The 27,675-nt window shown below is 35.7% G+C and overlaps 1 protein-coding gene across 2 annotated transcripts in view; it reads right to left on the bottom strand.

Annotated features, from left to right (window-relative positions):
- The window catches only part of AUTS2 (activator of transcription and developmental regulator AUTS2), a 1,151,910-nt gene that overhangs the window by 587,335 nt on the left and 536,900 nt on the right, over nt 1-27,675 (bottom strand). The gene's annotated exons all lie outside the window — the stretch shown is intronic.

Below are 27,675 nucleotides of genomic sequence, written 5' to 3'. Positions count from 1 at the left end.
CATAGATGTGCATTTCTTCATATTTATTCTGACTTGATTTGTGATTTGTTGTCTTTCATTTTGGAAATTCTGAGCCATTATCTCTTCAAATGTTTCTTCTGCCCTATTTTCTCTCTCTTCAAATATGTTAGACTGTTTGAAAATTTTCTGCAGCAATGTTCCATTTTTTATTTCCACTCTTTTTGCTCTGTTTCATTTTGGAAGACTTGTATTAGTCTATCCTCAAGGTTACTGATTCTTTCCTCTATCATGTCTAGTCTGTTGATGAACTCACAGAAAAATTTTTTCATTTATGACGTTGTGTTTTTCATTTCTAGCATTTCCAACTGACTCTTACAGATGGCATCTCTCTACTGATATTCTGCATTGATTTATGTATACTGTCCACATTTTCCATTTGACCTATTGGTATAACAATCACAGTTATTTGAAAGGCCTTGTCTGAAGTTCACATATCTGGTTTTGCTGACTGTTTTACCTCTTGACAACAATTATCTTTTTTTTTTTTTTTTCTTGTTTGTGTATGTATGTGTGGCATAATTTTTTATTGAATTCCAACTTTTCCTGTAAAAGAAAGTGAGCTAAATATTTCTGCCTGGAAATGGGTAACATTCTTTCAAGCTGTCAGTATGGGGGGGGGAACTAAATAAATCTAATCAACTGTTGAATTGCGTTTGTGTTTTCTTATTGCTATAATTAGTTTTGGTGCACCACAGGATGAAATTCCGCATTTGACAGACTGCTGTGACACAGTCCTTTGTGAGAGCCCAGAAGTTCCAAAGTAGAGGCCAAAAGTCTAATCATGACAAAAACATCAAAAAATATATTTGTTTAATCCCAACCAATCAATAGGCATTCTATAAAACACCTGGCCAGCACTCCTCAAAACTGTCAAGGTCATCAAAAAGAAAAAAAAATTCTGAGACACTGTCACAGTCTAGATGAGCCTAAGGAGACACAATGACTAAACATACCATATAGTATCCTAATGTGGATAGGATGCTATAACAGAAAAAGGGCATTAAGTAAAAACTAAGAAAATTTGAATAAAGTATCAACTTTAGTTAATAGTAATGTAGCAATATTAGTTAATTAGTTGTGAAAATTGTAAGATATTCACAATAGGGAAAACTAGGTTGGGTGTATATGGGAACCCAACTACTTGTATAACGTTTTTGTAAGTCTGAAAGTATTCAGAAATGAAAGTTTATTTCTTAAATAACATGTCAAAAAGTTTTTCTCAGTGTTCCTGATCTACCCTAAACTTAAGGTAGGACCTGCACACAAACATTACAGGGTATCTAGGTTTCTTCCAATGCTCCTGCCACTCCTCTAGTAGTAGACTGCTATTGTTTATTTCTTAGGATTCTTAGTTTGTGGTGGAGGGAGGGGAGTTTCTCAGTTCTGCTCCAACCTCAGTCTCAGCTTGGCCCTGTACATCCCAGCCTCAACAATAGGACTTTCTTAGCATTTCTGCCTCTCCCCTAATGGCAGGCAATCTCTGCTTCCTGCTCAGTTCAGGATATAGAGTACAATCAGTTCTCTCACCCTTCCCCACATCCCTCCCATGGGGAAGCCAAGTTCTGCATTGTATTAGTGGACTATCTCAGGTTTAAGGAAGTTTCCTGCTTCTCTGCTAGAGGCACAGCCCTCTGCTTTGTACCAGTGCAGAATCCTGGGCACGATGATCTCCCTGAACTTCGGACAGATTTTGTCCCATTTCATTTCAAAGGAGGGGAAGGTTCATAATCCTTCTCTCACGGCAGCTAATCTTCACTTAGGACTAGAAGGACAGACAGCATTCTTGCCCCTCCCCCAGTAGCATATGGCTTTTGCTTTGTATCTTGAGAAGTATCTGGGGAGTGAAATCTAAATGTCAAATTTCTGCCTTAGTATCAGTTGTGAAAGATATCTAAAGATCGCTCTCCCTCCCTTCCTGCCCAACCTAACATTTATCTTTGGTATGAATGTGCACAGCACCAGTTCAAAAAATCCTACTTGCTTAGTTTTTACGTGCTAGACTTAATTCCTATTAACTCTCTGAGCTCTGGAACATCTCATCCAAGGTGTTTAAATGTATAGACTATGCGGTCCCATTTCAGCTTCAGTTAACTTACTGAGAGGAAACTTTGTAGCTGGCAGCCATGAGGTGGCTGCCAACCACTCCTCTCTATTGATCCTATCCGTAACCTGATCCTCACCAGCCAGCGCTGCCTGTCACAACAAACGCAGTCATCTCTACAAAAAAGCTAACCTCTTCCCTGGCCCTCTCACCCCACCAGGTATAACATTTTGTGGTAATTAGAAACCAAGTAAACATGGCAGTTATATATGTAGTTTCATTCAATGTCAAGAAATTATTTCTTAGCTTTTAAACTAGTCATCTTTCTATCAATATACAGGCATAGAGAGGTATCTGGACAGAGGCTTATCAAACATTAACACAGGTTATTTCTGTGAAAAAAGTAAGATTTAGGCTGATGTGCTTACATTTTGTTGTGTTGTTTTCTATTATGTAAATCTTTTTTTTTAAAGACAAGGTCTCACTCTATCACCTAGGCTGGAGTGCAGTGGTGCGATCATAGCTCACTGCAACCTCAAACTCCTAGGCTCAAACAATCCACCTGCCTCAGCCTTCTGAACAGCTACGACTATAGACAAGTGCCACTGCACCTGGCCAATTGTTTTTATTTTTATTTTTTAATTTTTGTAGGGGTGAAACCTTGCTATGTTGCTCAGGCTAGTCTCAAACTCCTGGCTTCAAGCAATCCTCCCACCGTGGCCCCTCAAAGTCCATGTAAATCTTTTATAATGATGGTGCATCATTTTTATAAAAATATTCCTTCCTTTAATAATACAATTCAAAGATAGTAATCAGATTGGGAGTTACTTGGCTCTGATTTATAGTAGCAATCTTAGATGGTTTGAGAAAATCCAAAGGTTAATATGGTATAGGGAGACTCTCAAAGAAACTAACAGCACAAGAACCAAGAAAGGAGTAACAAAGACTTTTTAGTTTACAATCACAAAATAAAGATTCTCCTTTATTCTTCCAAAAAAGATCAAGAATAGGAAATTCTACATTTCAGAATTTTGTTAAAAAAATTGCCCTCAATTTGATATTTTTTCTCTGATTTGGAATAAACTTTATTTCATCAGTGGCTGTTATTCCTCCACTTAAAAACCAAGAAATAAATAATCATTCCTCTGGTATTCCTATGAAGGGGTATGTCAGTAACTTTTTGTAAGGTAATGAATTTAGGGAACCCTCTTCAATAACTCCAGCAGTATCTCTGACAGGCAATACTGGCCCTGAATTCCTTTTGGAAAATTTTGTAAAAAATTACACCACGAGGCCACTGGATGTCACTGCAGGTTTATGGAGTGCTACCCATTGGGGCTTAAACTGGGCTATAAATAAGGGGACTCTTAAAGTATTCCAAAGAGGTTGGGAAGTAAATTGTCAGACTCTGAGGATTTATAGCTATAACACTGATGCCTTGGTGATACGAAATACGTCAATGATAAGACCTTCTCTCTGCAAAAATTCATGACCTAAACAGCTTGTAGAAAAGGGGAAGAACAAATAATCTAAGGCCAACATATCTAGTAGCCAAATATAAGAATTAAAGGCCATAAACCTAATCTTGCCAATCAAAGAAGATGAGAAATAGTGTGAATGTGTGGAGGAATTAAAAAGTCAACAATGGCGATCTGTTCCCCAGAAAGTGAGATTTTTATGGCATCGGCTTTTAAAAAACAAAACCAAAAAAAAAAAAAAAAAAAAAAACTTCAATCAAGGATGAGCCAGGATCACCCTAAGAAACTGGAACAAATAAGAGAATATGCCATTTAGACACCAGTGTTGCACATTTAACATATAATAAAGATCGCATCACACACTATCTCATAAGCCTTAGAATTTTCAGTGGAAAGAAAAATGAATGAGAAAAATTGGGGGAAAGATTCATTAAACAAGCACAGCAAATTAAATAGAAAATGCCAGATGTCCCCACAAGGGAAGTCAGAAGCTTGATTTTACTCCTGTTTCCTTTATAACCTCTCTCAATCCTCCAAAGAAGTTACTGTTAAAAGACTCTAAAACAGGACTTTGTCTTCAAGGAAAAAAATAGAGATTTAAATCAAAATAAATGCCTAATTCCCATGGAAATAGAACTCCATGGGATTAGTTTCAGCATCATTATATCAGGAACGCACAAGTTCTGTTTCCATATTGATTAATTCCAGCCGAGTTGAAATTTGCATGCAATTTACAATCATTCCCTTCCACAAATGTCTTCATTTAGTAGTATTTTGAGCTTGGCATGACAAGATTATTGCAAATCACAGCTCCATCAAAGAAGAATCTGCTAAAAAAAAAAAAATCACAATTTCATTGGAATACTGCAAAAGGCAATGATTGGTTTACGAGGAATAAATACAGTTTTATGTAGCTAGTACATTATTCTTCAATTCACCAATGTCAGACATGGATGAAGGACCTTTCACAAATGTCTTTATGTCAGTGTATAGAAGCACATCTTCTGACATGCCATGAGTAGAAAAGACAATAACATGATACATTTTGGGTGATAAACGTTAAAATGCTTAAAAGAGTGTGAAAAAAAATTGTTTATAAGGCCTTCTTTTCTGAACATCAAATTTAGTCACCTATGCCACCTAACAAGCCATCACAGACATAATCTATGAGGCTAAATTTGGGTAATTTGGGAATTTTTTAATAGGTTAGGAGTTGTTCTCCCAATGGGCCTTTCAATGAAGACACAAAATCCTCAAGTCAAGAATTCACATGCTTAAAATTCAGGTGAGCACAGAGCTTTCTGTTAGAGGAAAATCTAGCATCATTCACTAAAGCAAGGGGGTCATCAGTCTTTCTTTACATGACGGGCTACCTTTCTCAGATATTTCAACAACTACATCATGGTCTTTCAAATAGTCAAAATATATTTGGCCTTCAAACATCTCATTAATATAACATATTATGCTAAATTATTAAATCCTCTTGTATGAAGGTGAGAGTACAGATAATATTTGGGCAAATATCACTTAAATTATGGATGTTGCTAAAATGTCACATGTAAAAAGAATACTCTTTGGTTAATAAATCAGAAAAGACCGATCTGATTAAGACTATGAGTAAGCCACAAGAAATGGGGACTATTCCTATAGACACCCATTTAAGACGGAAAAACAACAGAGGAAGTGAAACTAGAGACCATGCTGAAATTGTTATATATCCTTCACTCTCCTTCACTCTGATGAACAGAATAAATAAAATCTTGTTATGTTAGAACATAATACAATTCTAAGATCCTCATCAGACAGACATTCATATTAAGTATTAGTGATGCTTAGTGAGAATTGCAAAGTATATCAGAGATACGTGGTTTAAAATTTTCATGTTTGGTAATTCATAAACTATTCTTTCTTTCTTTTCTTTCCCTCCCTCCCTCCCTCCCTCCCTTCCTTCCTTCCTTCCTTCCTTCCTTTCATTCTTTCTCTCTCTCTCTCTCTCTCTCTCTCGCCTCTCCCCCTTCTTCCTCTCCCTCTCCTTCTCCCTTTCTTTCTTTATTTTTGAGACAGAGTCTCACTCTGTTGCCCGGGCTAGAGTGCTGTGGCATCAGCCTGGCTCACAGCAACCTCAAACTCCTGGGCTCAAGGAATCCTTCTGCCTCAGCCTCCCGAGTTGCTGAGACTACAGGCATGTGCCACCATGCCCGGCTAATTTTTTCTATATATTTTTAGATGTCCAGCTAATTTCTTTCTATTTTTTCAGTAGAGACAGTGTCTCGCTCTTGCTTAGGCTGGTCTCAAACTCCTGAGCTCAAACGATCTGCCCTCCTCGGACTCTCAAGTGCTAGGATTACAGGTGTCAGCCACCGCACCCTGCTCTATTCTTTCTGATAAATAACATAGTCTGTATAGTTTGAAGGCTACCTAGTTCTTCCTTTAAAATATGCACAAATTTGGTATCTATCCCCAGCACTCCATGGCGTGACATTTGGGAGCCGCATATGGTGTAACAAAAACTGTTCTTTATTTGTAATGTTATCAGATATAATCCTAACAAATCCAAATTCTAGTATACTACATACTTATTCCTGTGTATGATTCCCTGAATTAAATATAAAAAAAACGACCTAAAAAGTTCCATGTGCCATTTCTACTCTAGAATCCTGAAGTTTCTTTTGATCTTGTTTTGACTGGCACACAAATTCAGAGAAATTTAACCACATTTATTTCACACAGTGTTTCACACTGGGATCTTGCCAACATTTTGTGACACCCACAAATAATGATCTAACAAGTTGCATGAGCTAGCAGAGGGGATAATAATTGTTTCAAATGTATGAGGGATTCAGCAGGATAGAAATCATGGCATCCTCCAAACATGACATATGCCCTTGAAACAGCCTTAAAGAAATGGAATCTCCCAAGATATATTCTAACAGGGCTGTGAAATCATCAGTGTTCTGGGAGGAGATGATTAAAATAAAATGAAGGTTGATGCTACAGCAAAAGTAATCAAAGGGAGGCAGAGCAATAAATAAAAAAGAAAGCTGTTTATCCAGAGTTTTCTAAAATTATGCTGTGGTCCAAAGAGATATGTAATATATCCTCACTAATAATAATGAGGGAGTACATCATGGATAGATGATTATTTATATATTTATTGCCTTTTATCTGGTCAGCTCTAGAGTCCTCCAGGTAAACCACACAGAAATAAAAATCTCACAAGCTTGTCCTAATCATCAAATTTTTTTTTTTCTGAAAAAGAAATCTCATTCATGTGCTACATGGAATACCAAACCATATCTCTAGTGCATGCTGCTCTTCTGAGCTCCAGACTCACACTCCCATGGGATATCTTTCCCATGGGCCTCTTAAAAAATCAGTATGTCCAAAATTTAACTTAATAGTCAAGTGGAAGATCTAGGACTTGAGTATGTGCTCTTAATCACTATGCTATACTGCCTCTTGTACTACCATTCACTTGGTTGAATACAGTAGATACCTGACAGTCATCCTTGAGGCCTCTCTACAGATCACTGTCACATTTACTCATTGATTTAGTCCTGTCAATTCTATATCCTATCTCTTGAATTGTCCCCCTTCTCTTCCAATCACACTGTCATCATAATAATTTTTCCTGGAATCTTGTTTGCCCCAGATCTCATGCTTACAAAGCCACCTTCCACAATAATGTCTGAGTAATCTATTTCACACATGCAAATCTAATTAAATCTCTGCACAATGTAAAATCCTTCAGTAGCCCACCATCACTTTAAGTATAAAATGCAAACTCTTTAACAAGACTCACCCAGACTTTGTGATTTGGTTCCTTCCGAGCCTCATTCCTGTGATTTCCAAGCATTCCAAATACCTGCAAGGTCCCTGAAAGCATCCGGCAGCCTTTGGGCCTTTCCACACCACCGTTTTATTTCTCTGGCTGACCTCCACTCCTACTCCATGAACCAGATCAGGCATTCCTAGTTTGTACAGTGATATCCCTGAGACAGACTTCACACTCACATGGTAACTGCTTCAAAGTTCTCTCTCCCCTCACTCCCATCATAAGGCCATGAATTCATTAAGGTGGTAGTTCTCAATCGAGGAAGAGTTCCACCAGGTGTAATTTTCAAAGTCCCCATGGGTATACCAACCCTTAAAGGCCAGAGACTATACCTTTCATCCAGCTATGCTCAGACCTTGTGAAGTGCCTGGGTCATTACAGGCTCTAGAGGAGGGTGAATAGAACAAACAAACAGAAATAAGAAAAAGAGAGTGTACAAAGAAATATGCCAGAGGATAGGCAAGATAAAAGTGATGAAAGCTGACTGAAAATAGGAATGATTTGTCAGAGAAGAGAGAATACTAAGAAATGGCAAATTCTTAGAAAATTATAGAAAAATGCAGTCAGATTAAATTGTTAATCTGATTTGTGTTTGCGAAATTAAATGAAGGACTTTTTATAAGGTGGGCATACAAAGCTTAAAAATTGTTCTCTAAGTACACAAATGCCTAAACAAAATAAAATGAACATAAATGGAAGCAGAGAGATCTTCTGGAGATTGAAGAAAACACAGGCATCCTCAACTATACAACCATCAGAGTACGTTATTGAGTTGTCAGTCCTGGAGCTTCAGAAGAGATTGTTAAGGACAGTTCTATCTTAACTCACTTAAAGTCCAAAGACTTAACTCAGAAATCTCTTGGGCTGCCTCTGAGCTCATGAACATGCAAAAAGAGGGAATGTGAGACCACCTGCAATCCCACTTCACAATTTCGTCCTCACACTTGGGTCCAGGGAAAAGCTCTGTCTTCCATCCAGCCCACTGCTGCCACCATACTGAGTCACTTTCCAATTCCCCAAAACAGGACATTCTGGAAAAGTGACAGCTTTGGCTGAAATTTGATAAGCACAGGTGGCACCGACAGCTGCAAGTCATTTAGCTCTTATTGGCATTGCTACATCTCTTGGAGATTGTATCCTCTGTGTCAACAGAGAGAGGAGTATGGGAGACAGGAACCAAGAGCAGAAGACAGTGTGTGAGAGTCAAAGGTGGTATGGGAAAGAGGGAATGGCATTCTCAAGAAGCACGTTCACTTGGGTTGTCTCTTGTGTCCATTTTTCTGTAAAACTGGTGAGATGAAGTTATGGATGGAGACAATCAGGTCAGACATTAGGTCAGCACTACCCACATGTCAGCAGACAACACCAGCAGGATGCTTCAGATGTCCCTACCAAGCCAGAAACTGACTCCCTGCCTGCCAGATAGTGATATTTTGGGTTGAGGTTCTATTCCAGGTGCAAGTGATTTTTCCGCAAATGAACTCACACTGGTTCCTCTCTTTTCTCCAAACAGATCTGGTGGCCAGTCCCTTTCTTCCTGAATTCCTAAAATACTATGGCACCCTAACAGAGTGTAAACCCAGGCTTCAGTTTAGAGAATTCCACCACAAAGGAAGGAACAGGAGTTGGGTATTTGGGGACCCATGCTTTGACAAGCAATAATCATTTATTTTCCTGGAGGCCCCTTCACAGCCTTGGATTTCAAATGAAGATGGGGAGAGTGAGAGAAGGATACAAGAAAGAGAATTACAGACAAAGGACAAGCAGTCATCAGTGGAGGCTTTACTGGCACAAAGTTCCAGTTTTCTCCTTCTAAATATCAAAATTCTATGATCTCTAATAAAGAAAGGCAAAAGCTCTTCAAGGACTCTGCTCCTGAATATGTTTTAGGGCCACAATCAAAGTAAAGACCAGTTGTATTCAAGGGTCCATGCAGTCAGACACTTAATAAAAAATATTTTTTATTTCCACATTCTACTTCCTGGCCCCAACTTCTTAGGAGCATTTCACTATGTCTCAAAAGTAGAAAACTGACTCAGATTATAAGACATATCTTATTCCCAAATCAAACTATCCCCAGTGTTTAGCCCACGGTTTTACTCATTGTTCTCCCAGAGTTGAACAGGACTTGCTTGGACGAAACCACTGTAAATGAGAAACATCCCATTATAACAGTGTCACCAAGGAAGGCCACTATCCAGCAACATTCCTGGGCAAATGTCATTCCAAGGCTCATTCCTGTAAGAAACATCCACTTAGGACGAACCAAACCAGGTTGGCAGCAAGGAATGTCCTTGCTGTGCTGTCAGCTGCTCACTCACCAAAACTGGAAAGTAGCCCCCAGAGGGGCTCAGGCAGCTCCTAAAGCTAACCCATCAGTAAAACATATGACGCTACAATTTGATCCAAGAAAGCAGTTATCAATTATACCCTTCCAGTACTAAAAGGGAAAAAAAAGCATCAAATCAACGATAGCCAAAGAGATAACAACAGTGAGTTTCACTCTGAGGATGATCCAGCTGAGCTCAATACCATGTTTGGCATCTTGTTATACTCTTCACTGTTGCCACCACACTACTGAGTGTCAAATGGAGAAAGCTGATCACCGTACATGCCACTGGTATTGCGTTCACAACCTTTATTCGAGGAGATGTACTGTGCTCAGTTTAGGACAGGAGGTAAACCAGAAACTGAGCAGAGCTCCTGAGAAGAAAATAAACTGCCAAATATTGTTATATTAAAGTAACCTAACAGTAAAAGTTAATAAAAAATTTAATCTGCTTCACTACCTCCTTAAAAGTGGCATCTTTTAGAGATCATTAAATTCAAATTTACTCACTACCATCTTCGAAAAAAACAAATACCTAAAGGTTCCTCTTTATAAAAATGTATCTTTAAAATATGCAAAACCCCTATTTTGCTTATTAGATCTGGTCAAACCCTCACTGAATTCCTTCCACTCAAGTCAAAGGAAAAAATTATTTTCCCTTTTCCTCTCCCATCTTTGCTGGCATACCAACCTTACAGCCCCCAAAAGCTACAGAAATTGTTCATCTGATGGACACTTTTTTCTTCAGGAAATGACATAGTGACATAGGTAAAAGGTGATTTGGATAGACTGCTGTGTCACAAATTGTCAGGATCTGATTTAGAGACCTTGCTTTTGTCAAGAAAGACAGTTGGATGTCTGCTATAAAGAAGTACTGGGAATATTTTCATCAAAGGTTTGAATTGAAAAACAGTAGGAGGTAAATATCTGAGATGTTGCCGAGAAAGACTGCTATATCTGTGCAATTACCATTAACAGAGGACAGCAGTGGTTCAATGAAGTAATTCAATCTGGTGGCCTACATTTTATCAGACAGCAATTTTGAGCTCTGACATAAAAGGCAGCCAAAAAAAAAAAGACTGGGCTCTTTTGTATGCATTTTCTCTTCCCTAATTCTATAAAACAGGATGCATTTGCTTCCTAAAGCCCAGTCATGAATCTCTGAACATTTAACAAAGGACCATGAGATATTTCTCTGATGAAAATATGCATTTTGACATTCTTCAGAGTCAGTTTCTGTGTTTAGTTGTCCAAGATAGAGGTATTAGGATACAGCAGGCTGGTGTATTTAAAATACAGTAAATAGGAAAAGGTAAAGACAAATACCAGAGCATTACAAACATCAGGGTAATAGGTTTTTTGTTTGTTTTAAAGACAGCTTTATTAAAGTATAAATGAAATCTAATAAATTGTACATACTCAAAGCATAGAATTTGATAAATTTTGACATGTGACTACACGTGGGAAACCATCCTCATAATCATGACAATGCATATATCTATCCATTACCTACAAAAGCTTACTTACGCTCCTTGATAATCCCTTCCTCTCCGTCTTCTGTACTTATCTCTCCAGGCAACCAGAGATCTACTTTATGGCACTGTAGATTCACTGGCATTTTCTAGCATTTTTGGTTTTCACTTAACATAATTATTTTCAGATTAATCCATGTTGTTTGTTCCTTGTAGTATTCTGTTTTTTGGAGATACCAAATTATTCATTCATTACATTGATAAAGGACACTTGAGCAATTTCCAATTATTGGCTATTACAAATAAAGCTATTATGATCATTCATGTAAATGTTTTGGATGGATGTGTGCTTTCTTTTGGGTAAAAACCTAGGAGTGGAAGGACTAGATTATATGGTAAATATATATTTAACTTTTTAAGAAATTCCCAAACTGTTTTCCAAAGTGGTTGTACCATTTTAAAAAGTGAAAGATTTACACAATCTGAAAAGAAACCAGAATATATGGCTGTACCATTTTATATTTCCAGCAGCTGTGCAGAGGAGTTCTAGTTCTTCAATATCCTCATGAACACTTGCTATGGTCATTTTCATTTGAGCCATTTTAATAGGTATGTAGTGTTTTATCAGTGTGATTTTAATTTGCTTTTCTGTAATGACTAAAGACATACAGCATCTTTTCATTTGCTTATTTGCCATCTGTATATCTTCTTTAGTGATGTGGCCCATTTCTGAATTGGACTGTTTGATTTCTTATTACTGATTCTTGAGATTTCTTTATATATTCTAGACACAAGTCCTTTATCAGATAATACACTTTACAAATATTTCCTCCTAGCCTGTGGATTATCTTTTCACTGTGTTTTGAAATATATATTCACTGAGTATACAATTCCAGGCTGGCAATAATTTTTCAGTACTTTAAAGATGTTGCTGTATTGTCTGCTTGCTTGCATTTTTTCAGACACAAAATCTGCTGTCATTCTTATCTTTGTTCCTCTGCAATTATACCTCCCCTGCCACCCCTGGGGCTATCTATAAGATTTTCCCTTTCTTATTGATTTTGAGAAATCTGATTACAATATATCTTGGTGTAATTTTCTTCATATTTATTGTATTTAAATCTCTGGGTTAATAGTTTTCATCAAATTTGAAATTCTTTCAGATATTGTTTCTCTAAATATTTTTGTCCTCTTTCCCTTCTCTCCTTTGGAGACCCCAATTACACATACTAGGCTGTTTAATGTTGTCACACAGCTCAATGATGCTCTGCTTAATTTTTAAATTCTTTATTCTTTTTGTGTACCATTTTGGACAGTTTCTATTACTATGACTTCATTAATCTTTTCTCCTGCAATATCTAACCTATTGTTAATCCTATATTTTTACATCTCATACCTTATAGTATTTATTCTGGAAGTTCAATTTTGCTTTCATATTGTTTAACTTTTTGAACACATGAAATATAATAACTTTTAAAATATCATTGTCTGCTAATTCTAACATCTTTATCAGTTCTGGGTCAGTTTTGACCGATTGACAGATTTTCTTCTCATTAAGCGGGTCATATTCTCCTGGTTCTCTGCATGCCTGGTAATTCTTAATTGGATGTCACACAATGATTCTAGAATTCAGTTGTTTCTTAAAAATAGTTTGATACCAACATATCTTACTTTTAAAACATGTTACGAGGGACTGGAGCATTGCTCAATCAGGAGCTAATTATTTCTCAATATTGAGGCAAGACTCTACAACGTACTTGACTCAATCCCTCAAGAATCAAGCAGTTTTCCAATCTCTCTGGTGGGAATGGGCACTGTTCCCGGCTATGTGTGAAAGTGAGGCTCTACTCCCTCTAATCCTTTTGGATGGTTCTTTCTCGCATCTCAGGTAGTTTGCTCAAATGCATGAGCCAATTAATTAACTCTGCTGAATAACTAAGAGTGATCCTCTGAAGATCTCTGGGGTTCTTTTCTCTCTGCAGCTGCCTCCTCTCTAGTACTCTTCCTATGGATTCTTGCTACCTTGTTCTTCCTAGATTCTCAGTCTCTTCTCCTAATGCAGGGAAGTCCACTAGGCTCTCCACCTAGTACCCTTGAGTTCCCTCTGCCCTGCATGGAGACCTGAAACTCTTTCAAGGCAGTGAGCTGGGACAATCACGGGGATCATTATGTTGTTTACTTTCTCTCAGGGATCACTGTCCTTCACTGCCTTATGTCCAGTGTCTGTGAACCACTGTTTCATATATTTTGTCCTTATTTTTTTACTTCGGTTGTTTCTGACAGGACAGTAAATTCAGTCCCACATATTCTTGGCTGAAAGCTCAAGTCTTTTTATGATTATTTTTCTTTAGATACTTATCACCTAGCATATTATAAACTAATCTGATGGACTGCAAGTGTCATGCAAAGAGAGACTTTATTTACTGCTGCTGTATTCACAGAACTCAAAAGAGAAGAAGGCTAGCACACATCTGTTGAATTTATCAATGAGAATGAAAATGCTAATGTACAGTTTAACATAGAAAAGCTTTTGTAAGAAATGTGCCACACATTAAGTGTAGATTTCTATCATTTAAAACACTTAAGAGACAACAAAAATTCTGGTCTGCTTAGTCTTTATGTCTAGTTACCTGTTTTGAGCTCAAATAATTCAGAAAAATGTCCGCACTGGGAAGGAGAATAGCGCTTTGCAACTTGAACTAGTGAATTTTTTGTGTGTGTTTCTGTGTTCACTCTTGACCTATGGCTGAAATTCTAGAATTGGAATAGCTCTTTGCAATTTGGACCAGTGACATTTTTTGTTTCTGTGTTTACTCTCGAAGTATGGGTGACATTCTAGAATTGGAGCTATAAGCTCTCTATCTGTAGGTCTGAGGATTTATGATTAAGAAAGGCCTGTACCTTTCATTGTATATTTATAATGTTTTCCTATATCCTGAAGGTATTAAGAATGAGATTATAAAGTCTCTAAACTAAAAGTTTTGTTCCAAAAGGTCTACTGAGTATAAGTACTTATAGAAATGAAATGTTCCTAAAATTCCCAGAAAACAAGAAAACCAAATTTCTAAAACTCTAAATATACTAAATTAAAAGACAAATTCTTAAGTAAACCACATCAGAAACATTTCACAAACTGACGTTCAATTAATTTAGGTAAAACTTTAACAAACAAGATTAGATTAATAAATTTTGGCTTTGTAAAAGCAGCTATGCTGTCTTTGATTTATCAGTGTTAAGTATGAGTCTACATTTTAACTCTACTTGGGATATTCTTCTACTACTACTACTACTACTACTACTACTACTACTACACACACACACACACACACACACACACACACACAGTTTTACTTATCAAATAAGCTAGCATTACTTCTATTTTCTGTTGAGATTTATGTTTGTTTGTCTTTATGGTTTGTTGGACCAAATTGAGTCAATATTCTGATAAACTTTATTTCAACAGTAATTATATTTTGTTAATTAAACTTGAGCAAAATTTCTAAGATTTTTAAGTAACCTAAAACCTTAGACTGATATTGAGTTAATTAATGGATATTCATTGGATACCTAGGCCATTTCTAAGTAAGAAAGGATACTGAAACATTAATCACTAATCATAATTTAAAATCTTTCCCTTTTGTTGTTTATTTTTATAATCTATGGAGAAGCCTGTATTTTTGGGTCAAATTAGTGAATGTGTTCATTCTTGCCACATTAACAAGCTATGTAAGAGATGTGTGTGGCTGTAGAAAGTTCAATTATTCATGATGTTGGGTAAAATACTAATGTGGAAAAGGCAGATCACAGTTATCCCCCAATGTTTTTATGTGAAACAGAACTTAGTTATATTTGGATAAAAATTATAACTAATAGAAGGAGTTAATTAACATTATATTTAGGAACAATGGCTTCAGAGAAATACGAGGTTTTTCTGGAAAGTATCCAGCCATGTAATATGAAAAAATAGAGACATTTATTGAAGAAGATACAAGATACAAGAAACACCGTACATAGGACAATGACTCCTCAGTCCCCTTCGAAGTAGGCACTTAGGACCTCACATGGTTCTCCCAGCATCTCTTAACCTAACCATACATGTTCACCATTCTCAGGTGTTCTGCTTGTTGCAGGCTTTCCAGATCATGGATCACTTCCAAGAGATCCTCAACCATCTTTGAAGCATTTGTGCTATACTTTTATTTGTGCCACACTCATTGCATCATCCCCAAAAGGCTTCTGATTCATCCAAAATAGTTTCTGTAGAGGAATGTTCAAGCTTAGTGGAAAATTGGATGTAGATTTGTTGCTCTACTTGCTCAGTCATTTTGAAAGTGATGGCCACACAGTACACATGCTCACTCAATATCGTCTAGGGCCCCACTGACTAGCACACTGAAGTTGTCATTGTTCACACATGTGCGTTACAGTCCACACTCCTTGGCTGCAGGTACACTGATGTCGCACAAACCATTCTCATTATATTTAATATTAACAATGGCTGGATACTTTCCAGATAGACCTCGTATAATTCTGTATGTGCTCCTGTTTTCCAGGAAAATAGCACTTTTGTTCTAAAGCAGTTGTTTTTGAAGATTTTTGGTTTCCAGGTAACTTTCACTCTTACAACTTATTGAAGATCTCAATGAGCTTATTTTTAGTCTATGAGAATATGTGGGTTATAATTATGTATGTTTATAGCACTGAAAATTGGAACTAAAAAAAATTTAAATGTTTGCTTACTGATTCATTTCAAACTGGCAATAATAAACACATTGTATAAGATCAGTCTTGATGTAAAGTGTCAGTTTGTTCCAATATATGAAAGAGCATAATGAGAACAAAACATGGAAAGTGAGTTTTTTATTTGCCTTGGCTTATAGTACCTGAGCCTGAAAAGCAATGAAATGTGTTAAAATAAAATCTTAGCAGCTTCAATGGCCTTGTTTGTTTATAGTTTTGTTTAAAACTTACTTTCTTTTCTCTTTTCTTCTTTTTTTTTTTTTGAGACAGGGTCTCTCTTTGTTGCCTGGGCTAGAGTGCAATAGCACCATCGCAGTATGGCTATTTTATAGATTACACTAGAATTGGTCTTCCTATTTACCAAGATGATATAAAAAAATTTGAAGACCTTGTCTGAAATGTTGTATTTGTGAGTAACGCTCATTTAAACATGTGTATCACAAGGAATTAAGGGTGACTTTATAGAATCATCACTTACAAAACCCTCCCAGAAAATTAACCTGGTACCTAATTTTAGAGGGTCCAACTGCACAGATGGGAAGGAAGATCACTTCCTATCAAGGTACATTGGGATATTCTGGGAACCTCAAGAAGAAAGAAATTCATCCAAATTTAAAGGTACTATAGGAAGTTTCTTAGGCTTGGCTTTTCAGTCTCAGGACAGCAAATAATAAAGACTTTTAAAAGTGCAATATCAGGTTCCTTGTAAAAATATCCAACAAAACAAACTTTAAAAGGCTTATATACTAAATTAACACTCTTGGTATACCCACGTAAATAATCAGGCCAAATTTAATGAAAACAAACTTTTCTTTGAGACTATCTTTCATCATACAGGAATATATTTGCTTCAAGGGAACACTATGCACTGTCTGTAGCACACTCTTCAGCATTACCATTTTCTGATTTCATAGGAGCTATTTTACAACTCTGGAAGTTGTAGGTAAGTGATAGCAGTGCAAAAATAAATATTGTCTATAATCATGCTTTAAATTCTGTCCTGTCAGGGAGAGGCTCAACTGACTTCCTTTGAAGCCAGTTCTGCCACTATTTGCACATTCATTTCAATATTCCTAACCTATAACTGTGGCTTTTCTTTTCATTTTCCTTTGAACTGGTTATAATACAATATGACTTTTTAAACATATAAATTTTATAATGTATGAGAGTCATGATTTTACCTTTTTTTCCTCCCAAGAGATGGGAGTTTCACTATATTGCCCAGGCTGGAGTGCAGTGGCTATTCACAGGCACAATCGTCACATACTATAGCCTTGAACTCCTGGGCTTAAGCATACTCCTTCCTCAGCCTTCCAAGCAGCTGGGACTACAGGTGTGTGCCACTGTGCCCAGTTCTTACTCTTTTTCTGAAAACTCTCTTTGAACAACCTCAATAACTCAACAAATACTTACTGTAGTAGGATTTTATTATTGTGTCTACAAACACCTTGGACTATTTTCCTTATTTTGAGGGTATGGCATTAAAACCTTTTATTTCTGTACAAGTCTTCCACTTTCACAAACTATCAGTCACCAAAAGATGTTTAGATAACCAAGGTTTTTTTTTTTATTCTTATTTCAGCATATTGTAGGGGTACAAAATTTTAGGTTACGTATATTGCCCTTGCCCCCGCTCCCAGTCAGAGCTTCAAACCTGTCCATCCCCTAGACAGTGCACATCGCACTCATTATGTATGTATACACCCATCCCCTCCCCCACCCACATCTGCCCAACACCCGATCAACGTTATTCCTAAATGTGCTCTTAGGTGATGATCAGTGAAACCAATTTGATGGGGAGTACATGTGGTGCTTATTTTTCCGTTCTTGGGATACCTCACTTAGTAGAATGGGTTCCAACTCTTTCCAGGAAAATACAAGAGGTGCTATGATTTGCAGATGTGTACTATGTCTAAGAGTAAGAATAAAGAGATGGTTTTGACAGTCACCTACCTACATATATGTACACATGCACATTTTAAAATGTTTTAGTAAAATTGTGTCACTGCTCCAAAATTGCACACTGGCTTTATCTAGGCTCTGAAATTGTGAGTGATCTTTGTAACAGGCATAGCTTTCTTTCAAAACCTTAAAAGTGTACTGTGTACACAGACAAGTACAGAGCAGTTTTCATGATTTGTAATTGAAACCCTAGGAAATGAAAGACTTTATATGTGACAGCTTAAATGCTTCTAATCAAACTAATTAGTAGCACAATGACCTGAAATGACTTTTAAAGAACTATATGTTTAGCAATCAATGAAGTGATCTTTTTTTATTCAGGCTCATGTTTGCAATGTTATCATGTTATAGGACCAAATGGGGGTGGGGGTGGGAAAACAGAAGATGGCAGAAAATTAAAAATAAAAATACATAAATAATTCCATTGCTTCAAAATAATAAATGAACCAATAATGAGCACATTGCTGAATGATAGAAAAATTAAAATGACTTAATTCAAGTATGTAATGAAGAATATGTCATACAAAATATACAGGAGTAAAAATCATTATAAAGATCCATGCTGATTAAAATCAGTAAAATTATGGTCAATGAAGCTCAAAAAGTTAACCAAGAAAATCATATCAAGTACAAAATAACACAACGTACATATCACAGCAGGAAAAGAAGGCAGATTTTTTTTCTCTAAGAGTACTAAAATATTAGACTCTGAACACTGAAAAAACTTCAGCAATCAACCACTGAGACCTACCTTAGGCTGTTAAGACGTGAGAGTTAGGGAAACCCAATTCTAACCACTCTCCCAGTTAAGGAAGACCAAGAGACATTTTTAGTCATAAAGGCCTAAAGAAGATCAAACTTTTATAAGAGTTATATAAATAGATGATTTTGCATTGGTTTTATTCTTGTTTGCTAACATTCTGAGATAAAGAACTTAAGTGACTTTAGACTGAAGCAATGTCACTGAAACAGTGCCTAGGCAGGGAGTAAGTGGCACCTTAACTTGTACAAACCATCCCTAAACATACAGTCCCTTAATTAGTGGTACAACAGTGTTTAACAACACATCCACAGATGTGCTGATATTGAAAGGCTCCTTCAAGAAGAATCTTGATCCAATCTTTCATTTGAAATATGAAGAACACAGAATGTGGTGATGGTCAATGCACAAAAATGAGTATGACCAAAACTTCAAAAATTTCACGGCCCTACGAATACAGAAAAATGAACTTATCCTTTCTGTATTCAAATTTAAATATGTGTCATAATTTAAGAATTTTACATTTAGGACACTACTGTATATAACCCAGACCTACTATAAATAATAGCTAGTTTTTCATTTACCTCTTTTTGCTAGTTATTGAAGTATATGTTTAGACATAAACACTATATCAAATGTGTAGAAACTATCATTTATAAGTGTGTCTTTTATCTATTTTACATAATAATTTTTATTAAACTATATTAAATAATCCAAAGAGACTTACCATAATATGTCCACATCACAACTAAATCTATGGTAAGTATATTTTAATGGTCAATTATTTTACCATTGCGTACCAGAACAATGGTTTCCACACTTCTCCATAGAGAATGTCTAGTTAATTTTTTCAAACAATTGGATAGGATGACTACATAGAAAAAAGGTATAATATGTTAAATATGTCCACAGATTGTCTCAAAGCCCTTTAGAAATATATATGTGAATAAACAAAATGGGAAAAATATCTGATTTGTGTTAGAGCTCTAGATAAAAATCACCAATGGAAATAAATACACAAAATTTGTAATAGCCAGCCAGCATCTATCAAACACCATAGAGATGAGGCATTACAAAGACAGCACTGAAATTTTACTATCAGGAAGACATAGTTATAGCACTGGTTGATTTTCACCACCCAGTGTGGACTAAGAAAGACAGTAATATATTAGATCATAGAATCTATTAGTAAATAATTTTGAATAATAAGCCAAGTATACTAAGCGTACTATAATGAACTTCAACAGAGATTTCTTTTTTAACAAGAGGTCCTATTCTTAAAACTAAAAATCCAATTGAATTTTTAGAGGAAAAAAAGACTTTACAGCATCACATATGACAGTTAACAGTCACTGTCATCAAGACAAGAAAACAGTGTGGCATAGCAGAAAAATTCATGTAATTTTCAACTATGTCAACTGAAAGACAGTATCCAGGATGAGAGAGGTCACAGTCCTAATTGTCAGCCTATACTAATAATACTTATCTTTCTGAATTGTATTTCAGATTGCTGGCTGGACAAGGTCATTTCTGAAGTCCTTTCTGACTCAGAGGTTCTGTAACTCTAAGCCTATGTAAAACCAAAATAGTAAATCTATTTCAATTACCAAATTAGTAAAGCTGGCAATTTAGCAATAAATAGATGAAAATAATTTGTGACTATATTATGCCTCTGTACAAATGCAACTTAAAGGTTCCATTTGGTCATGATGCTTAGCAGTTTAATATCTGATTAAAAGAACATATTAGATTCACTAGCTTCCTTTGCTTCTTAGAATGTTCTAGTATTAATACTCATCCAAGAGAAACCATGTATTCATAACACACAGCTAGTTATACTGTAAAGTTATTTTAAAAAATTCTAAGGGAATAAAATTTCTTGTCTTCTTTGGGTTTGGAGTTGAGATGCTAATTTTCCAGGACCTTTTCTGCACAGAATACAACCCTACTTTCTCTTGGCAAAGTCGGGCCTATTTCCCCCACAAAAGTAGGAAAAGATAAGTTATTGATAGAATCCTCTCACAAAAGGTAAAAGGTAAATGTTCTCTTTGGGGGCAAAAAATGGAAAGGGAGAACTCCTGGAAGTAGTAAGAGAAATATCATCACAGGCTTAGGTGAGTTCTTGGTGGGTCACTGTTACACTGCCTAATGATTCAGATCCTCTCCAATTTCCTTCTGAGGCAATTCAGCTGTACATGTAAGTTGTCATTTGTTGATCTGGGCAAGATTTTATGAGAGATGTGATGAACATATGAAATATTAGGAGTATACTAGGAACCACAGCTGTTATGCCTTTCTGCATTTTTAATACACACAGCACATTTAGACAGGAGACACTACAATTATCTGGCTTCACCACTCCTTTCCAAATCTGCTATTATATTACAGATTATAAATCCTAATAGACAGTCATCACCTTTGGTGATGCTTCTACTTGAAAACAGCCACCATCTCTGCATCTGGATTTATTACCAGGGAGTTGTCAGTGGAGCCTAAAATATTTTTTGGTTTTTTCGTCCTGCAAACTAGACACCAAAAATTTCAGATCAAATATTAAGTATAATATAAGGAAGGTCCCTTCAACCTGTTAGTGAAGCTAATTACTAAAGGAAAACTGGAGGTCATTCATTAGCCTACTAAGCAAATTAACAGTGATTTATAATGCCAATCCTTGGGTAACTGTGCTGGTCTTTTCAAGTATATGTGTACAGGACCAGACAGTTTATTAACTGTGCTATATCCAAACAGCTTGTCAACAGGGTGTTTTTGTTAAAACGACATTGTATTTTAAATGGATAAACATTTTTACGCAAGCAAAATGCATTTTAAATGTTTGGCTTCTGAAGTCAAGTACTGGGAGATAAGTGAAATGTCTCTACCTATCTAAGCCTCCAATAACTCTTGTTTACTGCTAGAGCTGACTATAGGAAAATGTGACACTTGGAGTTAAAATAGCACTTTTCCTCTTTAACAAGCCCCAGTTGTGTTTTTTAACCTCTTTTCAAATTATACTCTTGGTGTTTCATCAACCTATAAGTTTTTTATGCAATGGATTAGGAGGCACCTAATTTACAATTTCAGGAAAAATATATTTTTTAAAGTAGTTAAGCAAAGGAATGAATCCTTTGATCTGAAAGATTCTGATTGATAGTCAATAAAACTCTAGGTCAGTTAAATCCATCAAAATAAAGGCTGTGAGGGTAGTCAGAGTCAACCTCCAGGTTTGACATTGCCCATCGGCTCACTGCACATAGCTCAACATTTCTGTAATTTGGAAATCTCCAACAAGGATAAGACAATCTTCCTTAAAGCCAGTGTCAGAAAAAACATGAAAATGAAAATAAAATTATTTTCAGGATTCCATGGCAGTTGCCTGTCTACTCCTCTGGCATTGTTAATACACTGTGCAGTAAAGCCTGTAGGACATCATCTCTATGATCCAGAGGATAGACTAGCTACAGAACAGGATAAGCCATCCACTTACAATATCTCTATATACTAACGCTAATTGAATGCCACAAATTTAAAACATTATTAATAATTGCATTGTTAATAATTATTTTTAAAATACATTAATTTCAAAGAAAGGCAGACTTGGCCACTCAATTGTAATTTAGACTCCATTAGTATGGTAGCTAGGATCATGGATTCTGAAATATTAGAACTGAGGGTCCTTTAGCAATTCTTTTGTCCAGTGGCTCATTACATCCTTTTTCACTAAAATGATTTTTTTTCCTCCAAATCTGAGGGGCCAGAGATGGCAGAGGGGAGGACAGAGAGACCCAGGCTGAGGGATACTTCCCCACATCAATCATAAGCACCTAAGTTTTCATCTCTTCTCCTTAACTAGAGTTTGTAACAGCAAAACAAAGATTTCTGTAGACAACAAATGTTCAAAAATACTCTTTCTTCACATGAACGTTGAGATAAAAAATGTTAAGATTATTGGTTGCAACTGGAAGCACCAAATGATCCTTTCTGGTTTGATTATCCTTCATCGAATTTCTCACAGTTCTCTTGTACTGAATGAGAGCGTTGAAGCAGAAGATGGTATGGAGGCAGAAGACAGTACCTACACGATGGGCTAAAAAAGTCAGCCCATTGTAGAGATTCCATGAATAAATCAAAATGCTCACTAGAATTTAACTTATAATGTTCACTTAATCAGGGTATGTCTGTTCCTGGCTCACTGATCCTATACCTGAAATCAGAATGTTAACAGATCAAAAACATGACAAAAAGGGTAAGAACTGAAAATGGAAAATACAACAATTTAATGATTTTTCATTATGTAAGGCCCTTGAAATTAGAGAATTTATCTGTGCCATGTGAAGTAGTCTATCACAATGCAGACACTCATCAATAAATAAATAATGGCCAATAATTCATTTACCTAGAGCTAGTTACTAATAAATACAAATGTTAGAGTCTTATTTGAGGGGAAGTATTAAAAATTCTTAGTGATATGTATCTTAAATATAAGTACTTTTAACAGGTGATAGATGAACACTTGAACTACAAAATCCTCTCATAGCATCACCAATAAGTACTGGCACGTAGGGGAGAAGAAGACTATTTCTTCTGTTTTGAAGGGGGTACAATCAAGGCCAGATTGATGTATCTGCACTTCTGAAACTAAAACCCATATAAATCTTATTAAATAATGTTAGGTTCTCTGGAGAGCTGAAACCCTCTTATTTAAATTTACTGTGTCGACTATACCTCAAGGTAACCAAATACCTATAGCTGATGCAGATGTTTCTCTTTATAGAAGGATGGAATTTTGCAGCTCCTAAATGAACCCAGGGTCTAATCAATCAGTAAAAAAATCAGTAAAAACAAAGAACTAAATATCATGTGACTCCTAATTGAAGTACACAACATTGTCTATGAAGCATTCTTGCCAAAAAACAAACCCGAATCCAATTCAATCCAATCCAGCCACTGATAGATGTAAGAATCAGCTTACAGGATCCCTACTTAAACAAGCAAGCTGTTATATATACTCATAACACAATCAGAAAATCCTGAAAGAGAAATCTCATAAAGATACACAAGTTAAAATGGCAGAAGGGCATCAGAGACTGAGATTATTAAATTAAAAAACTCATTTTTCAACCTCATTACAAAATTATACAAATTTTTATTGAAATGTGGCAACAAACTTTTCATCTTCCCTAATAGTATCAGTTTTCTTACAAACTGATCAAAATTATTAATTTGCATATTTAAATAACAGAATTCACTCTCCATGAATACATACACACATACATAACATATATCAGAAAAATTTAAAGGCATCACAAAGAAAGGGAAGAAGTTATGTTTAGTGTAAATTCCTTGAGAGAAGGGGAAGGTCATGGCTTTTTACTTCTATAACCCATCACCTACAAAGTGACTGACAGAGAAGGTGCCTAATATTTATTAAAAGACAAAAAGTCAGAAGGCTCTGTTTAAAGAAAAGCTCAGTTTTTTAAACAACTGTCTTTAAAAGAAAAAAAAAATCTTTTTAAAGACACTCATTCTTTTCTCACTTACTAACAAAATGTACCTAATAACAAGAAGCAACTGTGATTAAACAAAATACCACAAATCAGTTTTGGAAGTTATACAAATTATAGTAAAAGAAAACAGGAGATATTTCAAGGGTTTATGGTCAAAAACTTAGGGGAAAAGTATATTCCCTTTATGATCTTTATAATTCTGTAGGGAAAGCCATAGGTCACAATTTTGCACCTACTGTCTGTTACCAGCACTATCAACACAACTTAAGTAATTCAACTGCACAAGAAAATAAATTACACAAATCGCATTTTAAGTTGTGTACCATTACACAATTCCCCTTTACTATATGATACGGTAGTTTTAATTACTAGATAAGTGGTCTAGTTTCCTTGATAACCTTAAAGTATGTCAGTTACTACACGCAATCCAATGGAGGAGGATGAAAATTATTAGTTGAGAACCCTTAACAGAAATTACTAGAGTTTACAAAAGCAGTATCGAAGCTATCTGTGGCTATGGTCCTAAAACACTTAGATTCAAACCTGGAAGAAGGCTGAAAATTATCCAGAGAAGGCAGCAGGACACGTCACCTAGAAAAACCAAGGCTTTACTTCCCTTACACTGGGATCAAGTTCAGCCTGGCTGGTAAGTCACCCCAGTGGTAGCCCCCAATTCCATATGGAGTCAAGTGCTTGTAAAGAATGACTTCACATCTTTCCTATAATGATACATTAGACCACAGGCCACCATGAGATGTTTTCACTCATCTCTTCATTCTGCTTCCTTCAGTTATTTCATTCCTATATGCTAGGGCACCCACTTTTCCTTCTGGTGTCAGAGAGGAACAAACGTGAGACAAGCTCATAAAAATGTGAATATATTAAACAGGTCTTCTTGAACCTCCCAACCCAATCCTAAGAACTGTTAAGCAGTCTTTAAAAGCCTCAAGTGCTACAAATTCCTCTGAGGGAGAAAATGCATAAGTAACTTTAACAGAAAAATTAAAGGGAACAACTATAATATGTGAACAACCTATAGAATAGTTCATTCCAACATCATCACATTCATATAGGATCACAGAGGATGAATACCATATTTGTTTTATGTTCAGAGTGAATTGGTATACAGCTTAATAAAAACAAAATCCTAGGCTCCTGACAAAGCTACAAGAAGAATATAGTAAGAATAACATACTCCTATCCTACAGGTACAAATTACAAAATCTACTTTTGTATCATTAATTTTTATCAGTACAACATTGCACAGCCACTTAATGAGACAAAGCTTATTCCATTACACACTATAATGTGAATAATAGAAGGAAATAATTATTTGATGTAATAGAGTACTGTTCTATGTGCATTAAATATTTTACCTCACTTAAGATTCACAACTGTAATAGGTACTGATGAGGAAACAGACTCAGAGATACCAAATAACTTGCCCAAGGTCACACAACTAGTCTTAAAGATGACTCTGCTTCTCAGTTCATAATTATACACTATGCATAATAAAACTTCAAATACACGTTTAAGAAGAGAATATAGCCTAAAATATTTAAATTGAAAAGAAAATGTGTTCATTGCATTGATGTTAAAAAAAAAAAAAAAGAAAATCCTACATACACTCCAACAAGTTTTACTTCTCTTGCCAAAAAAAAAAAGCAAATCAATTCCAACTAGTCTATACTTTCATTTATATTTAGAATATGAGCTGGGCATGAGTATGTAATGAATATATATATGTGTCTTTCTGTGTGTATAACACCCACATCATTCAAAACCTCCCAAAAATGTGGAGAGTTTGTTCCAATCCTTCTTTATTTTGTCTACTTTAAGAATTCTTTGCAATATGCTTATGTAAATACTGATTTTAGCTGCTGTTCTCATTTCTCAAATCTTTTGCTTTTAAACGGATTGGAAAAGTGACAGACTTAGGCAGATATCTTTGGAACACAAAACCAAGGAGATATAAACAAATACAATCAGATCAAAAACAAAGGCTTCTTCTTTACACCCTTTAACATATCACTACTGATGAATTAAAAGACATGAAAGAGAGTAAATATCCTGGCTGTGGCTAAGCATGTATATTTGTGTGTGTGTGTGTGCACATATACATGCATGTGTGCATGCACATGCACATTCTCAGGTTGTGTCTATTTTATTAGCACACAAAATGAACAGTATTTTGCCTTAGCTCACTAAAAGCTTTAGTAGTATAAAATCTAAATTAAGGAACATTCTGAAGTTCGAGTAATGTTGGAGCATGGGAAATTGTTCAGGAAAACAGTTCCAGGTTGTTAAACCTAATAGGTGAGTGCCTTCAGTTTTCTTATACCAGAATTCACATTATGGTTCAATTGCATTAATAGGTCGTTGATTCTGCAGGTGATTTGCCTCTGTCCACATTCCAAAGAGATGATAAAGAGGATTAAGGATAGAATCAAAAAGTCACCCTTCCACTTACCTGACACTGAGCCTTCTTTACAGACATAAGTAAAATCTATTATGACATCACAGATTACAAACCACAGTGCAAACAATATGTTGGCAAAGAACTAACATAAGTTGTGAACATATCATTTCCACTTAAAACTGTGAAATTCACCAATGCTGCAGTTAGTATTACATGTGATACTGTTCGAATGAAAGTTGAAACAGAAGATACTTTTGATGAGGACTTGGCAACAGTATCGATGGATGTTGTACTTTGATAACATAACAATCACATTATTGGAAACACATTCTAAGTAGGAAATTTTTGTCATAGTTGAGAGCTGAACATACATCTGGTACATATCTTCTCCGTGTAAGCTAATAATATGACAGATTTTTATATAAACAAAGTCAGTCTACAAGCAATTTTTACCAAAATAAGGAAAAACTTTTGTACTCATCCAGTGTTGTATAAAAGCATTTTAGATGCATAATTAAAGACTTTTTACTCATAAGAATGTATTACTAGAGAATAAAAAAATTCTTGCAACTAGAGAGGAAAAAAAGTGACAAAAACATAATGAAAATTTCAATGTTTCTAGAAATGATTTTCTACTTTCAGAGTGATCATACTGACAATAAAAAAATACTAAAACGTTCAGTCTAGAAGTGATCAATGGCAAAGGTAGTGGCTTCAGCCTTGTTTTTGCTGAAGAAAGCAAAGAGGGAGAATTTAGCTTTTGGATAGAGAATAGACATCAGTAGTCTCCAGATTTTACTTCCAGCATTTCAACCCACATCCAGCCTGGTGTGAAAAGATGGCAGATGGGACTACGTCTGTTATTTCGACTGCTAAAGCAGGATATTGAATGTATCCTGCTTGTTCCTATCAGCATGAATATTCAGCCACAATAAGTGGAAGCAAGGATAAGTGTGCTAACTGTACTAAGCAGGTACCAAATAACCTTTTATCCTTTTTCTCCTAATACTATAGATTTAAGACAAAAAACAAAAATCAACACCTAGAAAATGCCACTTCTGCCAAGCTTGGAAATGATATGATGCTGGTGTTCATACATTTAATATAAATGTAT

The sequence above is a fragment of the Lemur catta genome, chromosome 2, assembly GCF_020740605.2.
Source record: "Lemur catta isolate mLemCat1 chromosome 2, mLemCat1.pri, whole genome shotgun sequence".
NCBI classification, from domain to species: domain Eukaryota; kingdom Metazoa; phylum Chordata; class Mammalia; order Primates; family Lemuridae; genus Lemur; species Lemur catta.
The sequence above is the reverse complement of the archived record's forward strand: the minus strand, read 5'-3'. Positions and strand labels throughout refer to the sequence as shown.